This window comes from Somniosus microcephalus, chromosome 5 (assembly GCF_052327205.1).
Source record: "Somniosus microcephalus isolate GS21.2 chromosome 5, FLI_Smic_1.0, whole genome shotgun sequence".
In the NCBI taxonomy this organism is placed as follows: domain Eukaryota; kingdom Metazoa; phylum Chordata; class Chondrichthyes; order Squaliformes; family Somniosidae; genus Somniosus; species Somniosus microcephalus.
The window spans coordinates 256,736,413-256,749,868 of NC_140991.1; the positions used below are offsets into that span (position 1 = coordinate 256,736,413).

General features: G+C 43.1%; 1 protein-coding gene across 2 annotated transcripts in view; it reads left to right on the forward strand.

Moving 5' to 3' along the window:
- dtnbp1a (dystrobrevin binding protein 1a) overlaps positions 1-13,456 on the forward strand; it is a 345,343-nt gene that overhangs the window by 58,930 nt on the left and 272,957 nt on the right. The window lies entirely within an intron of this gene.

Genomic DNA, 13,456 nt, shown 5'->3' on the forward strand with positions numbered 1-13,456 from the left:
ATCACACTGTGATCACTGTTCACTAAATGTTTCCCTACTGACACTTGCTCTACTTGACCCACCTCATTCCCCAGATCCAGCAATATTTCCTTCCTCGTTGGGCCAGAAACATACTGATCAAGAAAATTCACCTGAACACACTTCAGAAATTCTTCCCCTCTCTGCCCTTTACACTATTACTGTCCCAGTCTATATTAGGATAGTTGAAGTCCCCCATTATCACTACTCTATAGTTCTTGCACCTCTCTGTAATTTTCCGACAAATTTGCTCCTCTATATCCTTCCCACTAGTTGGTGACCTATAGAATACACCCAGTAGTGTAATGGCACCTCTATTGTTTCTTAACTCTAATCAAATAGATTCTGTCCTTGACCCCTCCAGGACATCCTCTCTCTCCAGCACTATGATATTCTCCTTAATCAATACTGCCACCCCACCTCCTTTCTTTCCTTCCCTATCTTTCGTGAGCACTTTATATCCAAGAATATTTAGTACCCAATCCTGCCCTTTTTTTGAGCCAGGTCCCCGTTATCACCACAACATCATATTCTCATGTGTCTATTTGTGCCTACAGCTCACCAACCTTATTTAACCACACTTTGTGCATTCACACACATGCACTGTAAGCCTATCTTAGACCACCTTGTATTTTCTCTTAGTACAGTATTAGGTGGGGTCAGACTATTTCTAGTGCTATCTGTCTCTTCCAATCCTTTGTGCACCTTGTTTCTCCTTTCAAATGCTACATCCTGGTGCCCATCCCCCTGTCAAATTAGCATATGGCACAAGATGTGCATTCCACAGGACCGAGGTGCCCTGCCATGCCTCTACTTAATAGACTAAGGGGGAAAAATTGGGACGTGCCCCCATTGGGGCGCTACTTTTAGCACCCTGAAAAAGTTAGCACCCCAGCAGCCGAAATTCACTGGTAGCGCCCCAAGAGGGAGGCGGGGCGCTACTGGAAGCGCCCCACCTCTTGGGGCGCTGCGAATGAATATCGTGGCGCTATGTGCCACAGCGTCACCTGCCGAGGTATTGCAGGCCTTCCGCCCCTTATTAAAGGGGAGGGGCCTAGCGCAGTGTGACCCAGGGCCCAGCTGGGCCACCACGGATCGGAGTACTGGCAAAAGAACCCGGCACTCAAGAGAAGTGCCGGGCTCACAGAGCGCAGCCGGCACTCCGTGGGGCGGCTGTTCAGGAGGCCGGGGACAGCAACAGGTGCTGGCAGGTGGCCTGCAACAAAAATGGCCGCCTGGCACCTTCCCTTTAATTAGCGCCGCCCCGGCCGCAGGTAGGTCCCCCTGACCCTGTCGGGCATAGCGTCCGGCGGTAAGTCGGGGCACTACAGAAGATCACGGCCGGGGCTTGAGCAGGTCGCTGTGCACGATGATGGCGTCATCGGCGGTGGCGCAGCGCCGTGTGGCGCTAAGGGTTACCGCTGCCGCTAACCTCCTGCTGAATTTTGCGGGTGGCGTTGGTGGCGCTAGTTGCTTTGTGCCCCGGGAGGCGCAAAGCAACTGAATTTTTTAGGCCTAAGTAACTTAACAGAAATAAACTTAAGACTTAAAATAAATCATCAGCTGCTCACCAATCGGCTCCTTCCCTTGCACGGACATCGCTTACCTCACTCCCTGACGCTCGTGCTTCCTCCGGGCTCCGTACTCTTCGGCCTACCTTTATCTGTAGCCGCTCCTCTCGCTCTCCCGCAGGTCCGCTCTCGTCTATTAACTTAGAGACCTTGGGTTCTGTGGCTCCACTCCTTTTCAGTTAGACGTTTCGGCCGTCGCCTTCCTCCTCCACCGAATTCCTGCGTTCACCAAGTTCCTCCACTCTGCTTGCGATTTACCCAACTGTCTCCTAGCTCTGTGTTCAAGCTCTCAAGTTTCTGGAGTAGGGTTTGAAGTCAACCTTATGACTCGGGTAGTATGCTTCCACTGAGCCAAGACTGACACAAGCGTCACAGTTCAGCATTGTCTGCTATGAGGACATAATACTAGGTTAAATGGTTTCTAATAATGCAATTTAGTGACCCCAAGGTATCTGTTACTGTTAACTACAGGCCATTTTACCCAACCTTTTTAGCAAGCTGGATAGATCGTGCAGCACAATATGCATACCATTACAAAGATTATTGAATTATACTATAAAGTGTGATCTGAAGTTTGAACTGTAGTGATCCTTGTATTCTACAGTTTTTTTGTTTAGATTTTAATTTTGTTGATATGGTTTCCCTATCTCGATTTTTCAGTTTGGGTGTGAATGTGGTGGGGCTACTGGAAAGGGACCTTATGCACACCATGTTGTGTTTAGCTATCAATAGATTACACTGAAATTTATTTAATCCATTCTGTTTTCAACAAACAATAAAGGGGAGTTTGTGATATAGCAGGTTAGTACATTGGGATGTGATTCAGTTAGGGTCGAGGTAAAATAACTGGTTCAGATGGCCAACAAAGATGAACCTTGCACATTTGTTCTTATGCAGTCTGTACTGTCGTGCAATGTTGAAACTGATGCATACTGATTGGGTAGAAGCTGCAGCTCCCTCCTCAGCCAATTTGTGTACGACTGCTGTGCGCAAATTGACGGGTGCATTTCCCTACATTGCAACAGTGACTACACTTCAAAAATATTTAATTGGCTGTGAAGTGTTTTGGGACATGAAAGATGCTATATAAATGCAAGTTTGTTCCTCTTTCTATTTAAAAATTAGAGTTCCATTACTGTGGGGGGATCATACTTGCATAAAACAAGCTATTCTTCACATTTGTTTTCCTTCCCTATATATCCTGACCTGAACCGGCCTCCAAACCTCCCACTTCCTGTTTTAACAGAGTTGGGGACGGGCAACCAACCTGCTACTAGGAGGCGGGATGTCAATTTAAATATTAAAATGTGGCTGAAAGCCTCTTCTTTAACCACCATTTTGTTTTTAACTCTCTGGTCGGGTTTTACACACTTCGTAAAACCCAGCAGTTACAGCAAGGCGAGGACTGCTGCAGCCAGGAGGTAAGTGCCTTTATACCTACCTCCTGGATCCAGGGTGCCTGCCTACCCGTGATCGGAGATCCCCTCATGAAGCCTCCGATTGGCATCCCGGACCACCCCACGATCACAGAGGCCAGCCCCGATCTGATCTCTTCACTTTCTCCCCCCCCCCCCCCCCCCACATGATCTTGAGGCCAGCCCTGATCTGAATTCCCCCCCGCCCCCCATGATCTTGAGGCCGGCCGCGATCCTTCGGTGGCCGGCCCGATCTTCCTCACCCCACCACTGATCAGCATGAAGCTGGCTACCATCCTCTGATGGCCGGCCCGATCTTTCTCACCTCCCCCCTCCTCGATGGCCCCAATCTTCCTCACCTGGCAGGAGCAGGAGTGTTCCTCCTGGCCCCACATTAAAACCACGCAGGCAATAAATTTGCTGCATTACAGCAACGGGTGAACAGCTTTTGTATTGAGGCAGCAGGTGGACCACAGTAAATGTCAAACTGCACTCCCAAGTCCCCGAGAAACTCCACAGGAAATAATCTTGTTTCATTGAAACTCCAAGAGTGTTAAGTCGACTGAAATCACCTTGATGCTAAAGATGCTTTCTGTTCTTTGTAAATGTATACGTTGAACTTGGCCATCATTGTGTTTAGTATAGATAGTCACTTACGATATTTTATTGGATACAACAAGTGTGCAGACGGTTAATTGACTTTAAACTACTATAGATTTATTGCAGATATCAGTGAATAATGGACTTTTTCCTGTTGACTTCGAACTTTATTTTTTAAAATGGAACTGGAATTGTTTTGAGTAGAATGACATTGCTTTATAACATTCTGGCAAAACTACTATTTGAGTCTTGTAATATCAAAGCTACTTTTTAGTTATTTGAGGATACATTGGGCACCTGATCTTTAAATAACGGGAAAGTCATAAGGTATTGCAGTTGGTACTTGAAAGTGCGCATATCAGTGAAAACGTGACATTGGTGTATTGACCCAGCAGCTGAAGATTGCAATGTTAGAGCTATTCCTCAAAACTGTAATTGCTGTGTTCCGATGAATGGTGAAATTGATGCAGCTAAACAGTTCTGCTGAATGGAATGGAATACAAAATGTTCATTTAGGTCCAAGTGATTGGACTGTTGCTTTTCGAAGTCAAGAGAACTGAGAGCAAAGTTCAATGTTCATTTAAAATGTAGACGATTGAGCAAAAAGTTCATGCGGGTGATTATAAAACAAGTGGAAGGAGTTCTCAAACCACCTTCGTCCGAAATGCAAGGATGTGCTTTGTCCTGTTAAGTATCAATTCATTCAGACGATGACTAAAATATCAAAGTGGTTAACTAAAATAAAAGTCATAATTTTTCCCTGTACAACGCTGTTGGGATTAATGTATATTAGTAAACTGTCCATTTTTTCCTGAACTCAAAGTGGAATTCTGACCTGTAAACCTGGGCTTGAGCATGAGTAGGAAGTAGAGCTAGGGTTGGTGGCCAAGTTGTGATCGAGATATTGAACTTGAGCATAGGAAGCATGATATTGAAATTTGTTGGTGACTCAAAAGTAGGGATTTTGGCAAGCAGTGAGGTAGACTGCAAGAGACATCTGGGGGATGTAGATAGGTTAGTGAACTGAGCAGATGCAACTTAATGTGAAGAAGTGTGAGGTAATAGATTTTGGGAACAAAAACAAAGAATGGGAATATATAGTCAGTGGAAAGACACTGAAGAGTATGAAGGAACAAAGTGTGAGTGCAGGAATAAAGCAAATACAAAATCCAATAACCTTTTGGGTTTTATAAACAGGGGCATAGAATACAAAAGCAAATAACTTACAAATTTATACAAGGCAATGGTTAAGCCACAGTTAGTTCACTCTTTGCAGTAAATATGTAGTTAGAAAGTGAAGTAATCTTTTAACTAAAAGTTCATTGTATATTGTCCAACCTGAGGAACAGGAGTAGGCCATTGAGCCCCTCGAGCCTATGCCACCATTCAGAGATGAATCATGGCTGATCTGCGACCTAACTCCATATACCCGCCTTTGGCCCATATCTCTAAATACCTTTGGTTAACACAAATCTATCAATCTCATATTTAAAATTAACAATTGATCTAGCATCAATTGCTGTTTGCGGAAGAGAGTTCCAAACTTCTACCACCCTTTGTGTGTAGAAGTGTTTCCTAATTTCACTCCTGAAAGGCCTGGCTCTAATTTTTAGACTATGCCCCTAGTCCTATAATCCCCAACCAACGGAAACAGTTTCTCTCTATCTATCCTTTCTGTTCCCCATAATTTCTTGAAAACTTTGATCAGATCAGCCCTTAACCTTCTGGAGGATAATGGCCACTGTCTCAGGTTGAACCAGACTATTCCCAATCTTGGTGTCCTATTCTGACCCCATATCCTCCCCATCACAAAGACCATTTACTTCTGTCCCCACCTCTGTGCACCTGCTGCTGAAACCCTCCAATGCCAAACCCTCATCAGTACCTCCATACTGGACTGTTTCAATGCTCTCCTGGCAAACCTCCCACCTTCGATAAACTTCAGTTTATCCAAAACTCTGCTGCCTTTATCCTATCCCAGGCCAAGTCCCATTCACCAGTGGGCCAAGTCCCATTCACCAGTGGGCCAAGTCCCATTCACCAGTGGGCCAAGTCCCATTCACACCTACCTTGGCTCCAATTTAAAATTCCTATCTTTGTTTAAATGGCTTCACCCCTCCTTATTCCTGTAACCTCCTCCAGCCCTACAACACCTCCAGAATTCCCCATTACTCTGACTCTGGCCTCTCTTCTCCCCACCATTTATAGCCATGCTTATGCGCCTGACCCTCCTGTTTGACTGACTAAGCTCTTGGTCAGTTCTCCTGATACCTCCTGCTTTGTCTCGGGAATCATTTTTGTTCGATTACACCTCTGAAACGCCCAAATTAAAGGTGCTATATAAATGTTGTTGTATTAGATGTGTTAATGAAATATTTTTACTTTAGTGTATTCTGTAGTTTTTTTATCCAGAGATGGTTTTTACTCTTAAATTCATCTTACTGATCATCCACTCCTTTGCTTCTTGCAAATGCTTTCCAACTTTCTCCCTCTCCGCTGGAACCAGATGATTATACTGTTCTTTATTTCTATAGGAGTTTATTATCTTCATTAATAAATTATTACAATAAAATTGAAAACTTAATTTATGACAGCAAATTTCCATTTTAATATATAAACAGATTATAAAATGGGTGTCGGCCATGGTTCAGTGGTAGCACTCTCATATATCTGAGTCAGAGGGTTGTGGGTTCAAGCCCCACTCCAGAGGCTTGAGCACAATCTAGGCAGGCAATTCATTGCTGTACTGTTGGAGACGCCGTCTTTCGGTCGAGACGTTAAACCAAGGCCCCGTCTGCTCTCTGGGTGTAAAAGATCCCATGGCACTATTTGAAGACGATCAGTGGAGTTCTCCCGGTGTCCTGGCCAACATTTATCCCTCAACCAACACCTAAAACGGATTATTATTGCATTGCTGTTTAGTGGGAATTTACTGTGTGCCAAATGACTGCTGCATTCCCTTCATTACAAGTGATTATACGTCAAATAAAATGCTTTGGGATCTCCTGAGATCGTAAAAGGTGCTATATAAATACAAGTTATTTCTTTCTTTCCAACTGCATATATACTTTGTTAACCAGTAGTAATTTAAACTAAAAGAATTGTGGTGCTATCCAATGTTTATTCTGTGTTCAAACAGGCAAAGTTTTTTCTAGTTTTGGTTCAGAAATCCTGGTGTATTTCCTAAGTTTTAATTTGTTATCTCGGATACTTGCCATGAAATGTCTTTTATTTGACATAATTCTACATTGCTAGCAGCCCCTGTGGCATTGCTTATGGTAAATCAGATGATAAGCTGTTAGGATGTGTTATTCTGCTTGGGTGGATCAGTGTTTAATTAGGCCTCTCACTTTAAGGTCACAGACTAAGTTCTGTAACGAACAATTGTATGGCGAGGGGAAATTGACGAGCAGAAGGTGCTTATCAATTTCTGGCTCCAGAACATAGAAAAGTAAACACAAAATAAAAAACAAATTGTACTTTTTCCACACTGAAGTGTAAGATCTGAAAGTGTGAAGGATGCTCTCAAAACTAATGCCGCACTTAGTAGCAGTGCTATTCTTGGAAGAGGATTTTTTTTTAAATTGGCTTTGTAGGAGGCGGACTATAGCTTATTAGAAGATTAGTACAGTAAGTTTTTACAATCCTCATTAGTTATAGTTGTATGTTGTTGTAATGGTGTGTGATAACACGATCATTGATAAAGCTAATAACTAATGAGCACTTGTGCTGAGATTTCGGATCTCTGTCACAAGTGCCGTATGTCACCGTGCCATCAGCTATGTTGGTTTGCTTATGAATGTCCTTTATTTCATAAAATAATTTTTCATATTGATTTTTTTTTTAAATAGCAGTTACTTCATCTAGTGGCTGTCTGCACTGTAGTCTTATGTTCCTGTGTTATTGTAGGAACGTGGGTTCCTAACTAAAAGACTGAGTTCTACTCAGGCGATCAAACAAAACGAACTTTAATGAAACAAACAGGTTTTAACAAGAAACTGCAGGATAACATCGAATGTAGGTCTGCTCTCTTCGGAGGCTCCACGAGGACTGCCCCGGCAGTCCCGTGGCTGACGTCATGACGTCATCACGTTCTCCTGCCAGTGGGGAATCACGTGATGAACGGCGTGATGTCATCACGTTTCAGCCGCGCTGTTAAAGTAACCACACTCTGTACAGTTAAACAGCATAAATAAAGATACAGACTCAGGCTGTAGCTAACATGTTGTTAAAGGAATTATATACAAATGATCTGAGTCCTTTGGTGGCTCCGCCACATGATCACCTATATTTTCATTAGGCTTTTATTTTAATTTTAGATCGTAGGTGGTGCATTTATTGTTGTACATTTCACTTATCTTTATCAATCCATAGTCTGTAAATATTTAACTACTTGAATGAATGCTTGGCAAACTCAATTATGCAAACTGCTTTATAGACTGATGAGTTTGACAAACAGACACGGGCAACAGTTTGTAAAGGAAAGGACTTTATATAGCACCTTTCACGACCTCCGGATGTTCCAAAGCACGTCACAGCCATTGATACAGTTTTGACGTGTAATCATTGTTGTAATGTAGCCATTATGTACACAGTAAGGTCCCTCAAACCACAGTGTAATAAATGACCAGATCATCTGTTTTAGTGGTAGTTGGGGGATAAATATTGGCCCCAGGCACATTAGAGATGTCAGCAGTGGCTCAGTGGTAGCACTCTCCCCTCTGAGTCAGAAGGTCGTGGGTTCAAGTCCCACTCCAGAAACTTGAGCTCATAATCTAGTCTGACACTCTAGTGCAGTACTGAGGGAGCACTGCACTGTTGGAGGTGCTGTCCTTCAGACAAGACGTCAAACGCTATATAAAAACACATCAGTGTATTCTAAAAGTTACTACAGCACTATTGACATGATTAATGTTGATTTCAGTATTGGTTTGCTTATGAATGTTCAGTACAACTATCATGGTCACCTTGGGCTTTTTTGCATTAAACTGGAAACCACTACTTAAAATAAAATGACATATAGTGTATTGTGTTTTATTGTATTTCTGGGCTATATGAAACCCCAGTCCAGTTTCCCTGAAGTTGGTATTCATTTACATTAATTCACGTGCCATTCTTCCAAAGAGGAAAAGGATGGTGTATATGTCAAATGGGCATAACCGAATTAGACCATGCGGTATATATATTATATAAGCGTGCTGTTAACATTCACAATGACCAGCTGTATATACTGCATATTCCGTGAACTTGGTCTCGCTACACAGCTCCTGGGTTTCCCCAACTGCACCCTAACCCATCTCGGGCTGGCAGATGCTTAATTCATATCTCACCTTGTACTTATATTTGTTGTCTCTTGAATTGTCCCTCTGACTTGCTGGGCAGTACAGTCACTGGCTTATGAAGTGCTGACAGATTGCCATTTCAACTGACAAGCAATTCACTGAACAGTATGGGACCTCTGCATCCCCAGCTTTTGTTAGCTCCCTAACACTTGTGAACCAGCAAAATGATCAGTTTAATTGGCTATCTGACTCTCAGTTCTATTTTCTTGGCCCAGGAACCATTTCCTTAAAGTGTTTGAAACATTCAGACTGAGCGTTCAAAAGAGCAGGGCCAAGATGGCTGAAGGCTGTCACTAATGATGGGATGAATGGAGGGGTGAGAAAAGGCCAGAGTTGAAGGGGGTGGAAGGGCATGTAAGGCTGGAGTAGGTTGCAGAGATAGGATTGGGCAAGCCATTTGAAGAGACGGATGATTTTAAATTGGCTTTCTGTGCTCCAATGCAATCAATGTAGATCAGTGGAATAGGATGCAGACAACTGAGTTTTGAACAAATTGGAGTTTGTGGAGCGTGGGAGGCCAGCAAGAAGGGCATTGGTGAAATTGAGTCAAGAGGCGACTAAAGTGTGGATAAGGGTTTCAGCAGCAGCAGGGATGAGGTAGGGATAGAGGCAGATTATATTGCAGGGGTAGAAGTAAGCAGTCTTGGTGAAGGTTTGAAGCTCAGCTGTGGGTTGAAACAGGTTTTGCGTGGTCTGGTTCATTTAGATGAATAGGAAAAGATTATTTCCTATGTTTGGATAGTCAGATGGGCGCCATCAATCTAAAATTGTCATTGAGCGAGGAGAGAGGTTAGGAGTAATGTTCCCCCTAAGGTCTGTGGCCGCGCACCGATGGCGAGGTCCCGCGCAGGCTGCTCACCAGCTGCTGCCGCTGGAAGAGATACCGAGCATTCGCATACCAAGAAATTTAAAAGGCCTGCGCAGGGGGAAAAGAATTAGAGGGAGCATTGATTAAGAGAACTGTCTTTACGTAGGGAGTTGTTAGAGTGTAGAATGCTTTGCCACAAGGAGTGGCTGACGTAGAGGCCATGCTTAAGGGAAAGTGGATAAACTTTTGAAGCAACAAAACATACGGGGCTATGGGGAGGAAGCTGGCTAGTAGGATTAATTTTGGATTGCTTTTGCAAAGAGCTGGCACAGACATGGTGGGCCAACAGTAGTTTAGGGAAAGCGGGACTCTTGAAATTTCCCTTCACTAGTAGGAAGTTTCTGTCCCCAAGTGTCCATGAGACTCCTTGAGAGTCCCACTCTTCTAAAACTCCTGTGATTCCACAGTAAGAGCTGAGCACCCTGTCCCAGAATTCTGATCCTGGGCCTGGCTCTGGTGCTGACCCTGTCTAGCTCCCACCTGTTACAAACATATGAAATTGACAGGCAGGAAAAGACCAGCAACTCCATCTAGGCTTCCCCACACATGATGCCCAGAGCATCATGACTAAACATTCCTCCTCCCCCCCCATCCCACCTGCAGCCATGTAATCAACTGGGAGAGGCATATTCATATATTACAGGTAATTGAGCTAGTCCTGTAGGGGGCAATGATAGATTACACTGTAGCTCCAAATGCTGTCTTTAGTTTGGAAGGACAAAATCTTTAATTGTATTATACAGGATTTCATAGGATATACGGCACAGAAACAGGCCATTTGGCCCAACCAGTCCATGCCGGCGTTTATCCTGCACACGAGCCTCCTCCCGTTTTTCATCTAAATCTATCAGCATAACCCTCTATTCCCTTTTCCCTCATATGTTTGTCTAGCCTCCCCTTAAATGCATCTCTACTATTCACTTCAACCACTCCCTGTGGTAGTGAGTTCCGCATCCTCACCACTCATTAGGTAAAGAAGTTTCTTCTGAATTCCCTATTTGATTTTGTGACTATTTTATATTGATGGCCTCTAGTTATGCTCTTCCCCACAAGTGGCAACATTCTCTCTGTATCCACTCTCAAAATTTTTCATAATATTTAAAGACCTCTATTAGGTCACCCCTCAGCCTTTTTTTTCCCCAAGAGAAAAGAGACCCAGCCTGCTCATCCTTTCCTGATATGTATACCCTCACATTTCTGGTATCATCCTTGTAAATCTTCTCTGCACCCTCTCCAGTGCCTCTATATCCTTTTTATAATATGGCGACCAGAACTGTACGCAGTACTCGAAGCGTGGTCTAACCAAGGTTCGATGCAGGTTTAGCATAACTTCCCTACTTTTCAATTCTATCCCTCTAGGAATAAACCCTAGTGCTTGGTTTGCTTTTTTTATGGCCATGCTAATCTGTGTGTCAATTTTGAGTGATTTGTGTATTTGTACTCCTAGATCCCTTTGTTCCTCTACCCCACCTAGACTTGCACCCTCCAAGTGATAAGTGACCTCCCTATTCTTCCTACCAAAATGTAACACCTCGCATTTATCTGTGTTGAACTTCATTTGCCAATATTTGCCCATTCTACAAGTTTATTAATGTCCTCTTGTAACTTGTTGCAGTCCTCCTCAGTATTGATGACCCCCCCAATTTGGTGTCATCCACAAATTTAGAAATTGTGTTTTTGATTCCCAAATCTAAATCGTTAATGTAAATTGTGAACAGCAGTGGCCCTAGCACTGATCCTTGTGGAACACCACTACCCACCTTCTGCCACTGTGAATAGCTACCCTTTACTCCTACTCTGTTTTCTGTCCTGAAACTATTGCAATGCGCTGTATTTTCCGATTGGAGGCTTCCTGCGTGCAGAGGCCTCCGATCTGGAAAAATCAACGGACTTAACTGAGGGCTCCCGAGGTGTGTGTACTTCCGCATGTGGTTCGCAAGCGTCCCTGGGATCACGTGGGCCATGGGGAGCCAATAGGAGAAGGGAATCTCCCTTCATACACTTGACAGACCTGTCAAATATATGAATGGAGATCACCCCAAAGCACTGTAAAACATTAAATATGTTTTTAAAAATATTTTTTAAATGAGTTGAAATTACAATAAATTAAATATTTTAAACAAAAATTAAAATTTTTTGAAGTGTATTTTTTTACGGGGCTAAAAAGAAATTTACCTTTTTAAAAGTTTTTAAATGATAAATGAGTGAATTTTTTTTTACTTTTTTCGAAGCATTCTTGACGGATCGGAAATGCCAGTTTTCAGCGCATGTGCTTGACGTGCCTAAAACCGGCATTTCTGATGTCCCTACGGGTGTGTACGCAAGGTGTAGGGATCGGACTATACGGCCCTATGTATTTTCAGTTCAGTTGGACACAGATATATTTTAAAAATCCTGTAAGCCACAAATTATGTTGCTGAAGCAGTTAAGGTGTTAAGCAACACAAGTAAAACTTAGCACCAGTTCTTAATAGTCAGAATAACTCCATATTTTAGAGTGGTATATGTGCCACTGAGATGATCACAGTAAACATTGGATTTGCATTATGTAGTACTTTTTATAAAATGTACCTTTTTTATTTTCTAAAGTGGCTTTTGACATCACAACATCATGTATCATAGAAATTACAGCACAAAAAGGGGTCATGCAGCCCAGTGCACCTGTGCTACTGCTAGCTCTTCGATTGGAGCCCTCCACTGTAATCTAATTTTCCTGTATCCTTTTATATTCATCTACCAATAAGGAATGTAGCACTGCAGGGAATGGAGAACAACAAAATTCATTTTGAGGAATGAATATTTGTGAAAATGGAGTCTGGGACATACAAGATGATCTGAGCAAATGGGAAATCTGTTTCCAATACTTGAGAACCACTTATGGACTTGCTCAGTGACTTAATTCATATATTTGTTCACCATTTTTCAGTTCTGTTTTAAGTGTCTGTGGAGGTAGATAACCTGCACTGTGATTTTTACCACTGACTATTATAAGCGGCTAAAAAGTGTGGGCACAACCAGAATGACTTGCTGTTATGTCCCCTTTTTCTTCTATGAGGAAGGGCCTAGTCTCTACTAACCACCTTCCCTTAATGGTGTGGCCAATTTGGGGATTTCTAGTGTGCACCAGCGTTCTACCGCTTTGTATTATAGTGTAATAGCAAAATACTGCGGATGCTGGAAATCTGAAATAACAGAAAATGCTGGAAATACTCAGCAGGCCAGGCAGCATCCGTGGAGAGAGAAACAGGGTTAACGTTTCAGGTCTGGGACCCTTCATCAGAACTGGAAAAAGCTGGAGATGTAATGGATTTTAAGCAGGTGCAGAGATGGGGGGGGGGGGGGAGGGGAGGAAGGAATTGAAAGAACATGCTGTGAAAATGTTGCAAATGGGAATGGCAAAATCATACTGCATGAAAAATGAGGGCAGGGATTATTATCTGAAATTGTTGAACTCCCATGTTGAGTCCGGCAGGCTGTAAAGTGCCCAATCGAAAGATGAGGTGCTGTTCCTCGAGCTTACGTTGAGCTTCATTAGAACAATGTATTAGGCCGAGGACAGATCAGAGTGGGAGTGAAGTGGAGAATTAAAGTGACAGGCGACCGGAAGCTCAGGGTCACCCTTACGGACTGAACGGAGGTGTTC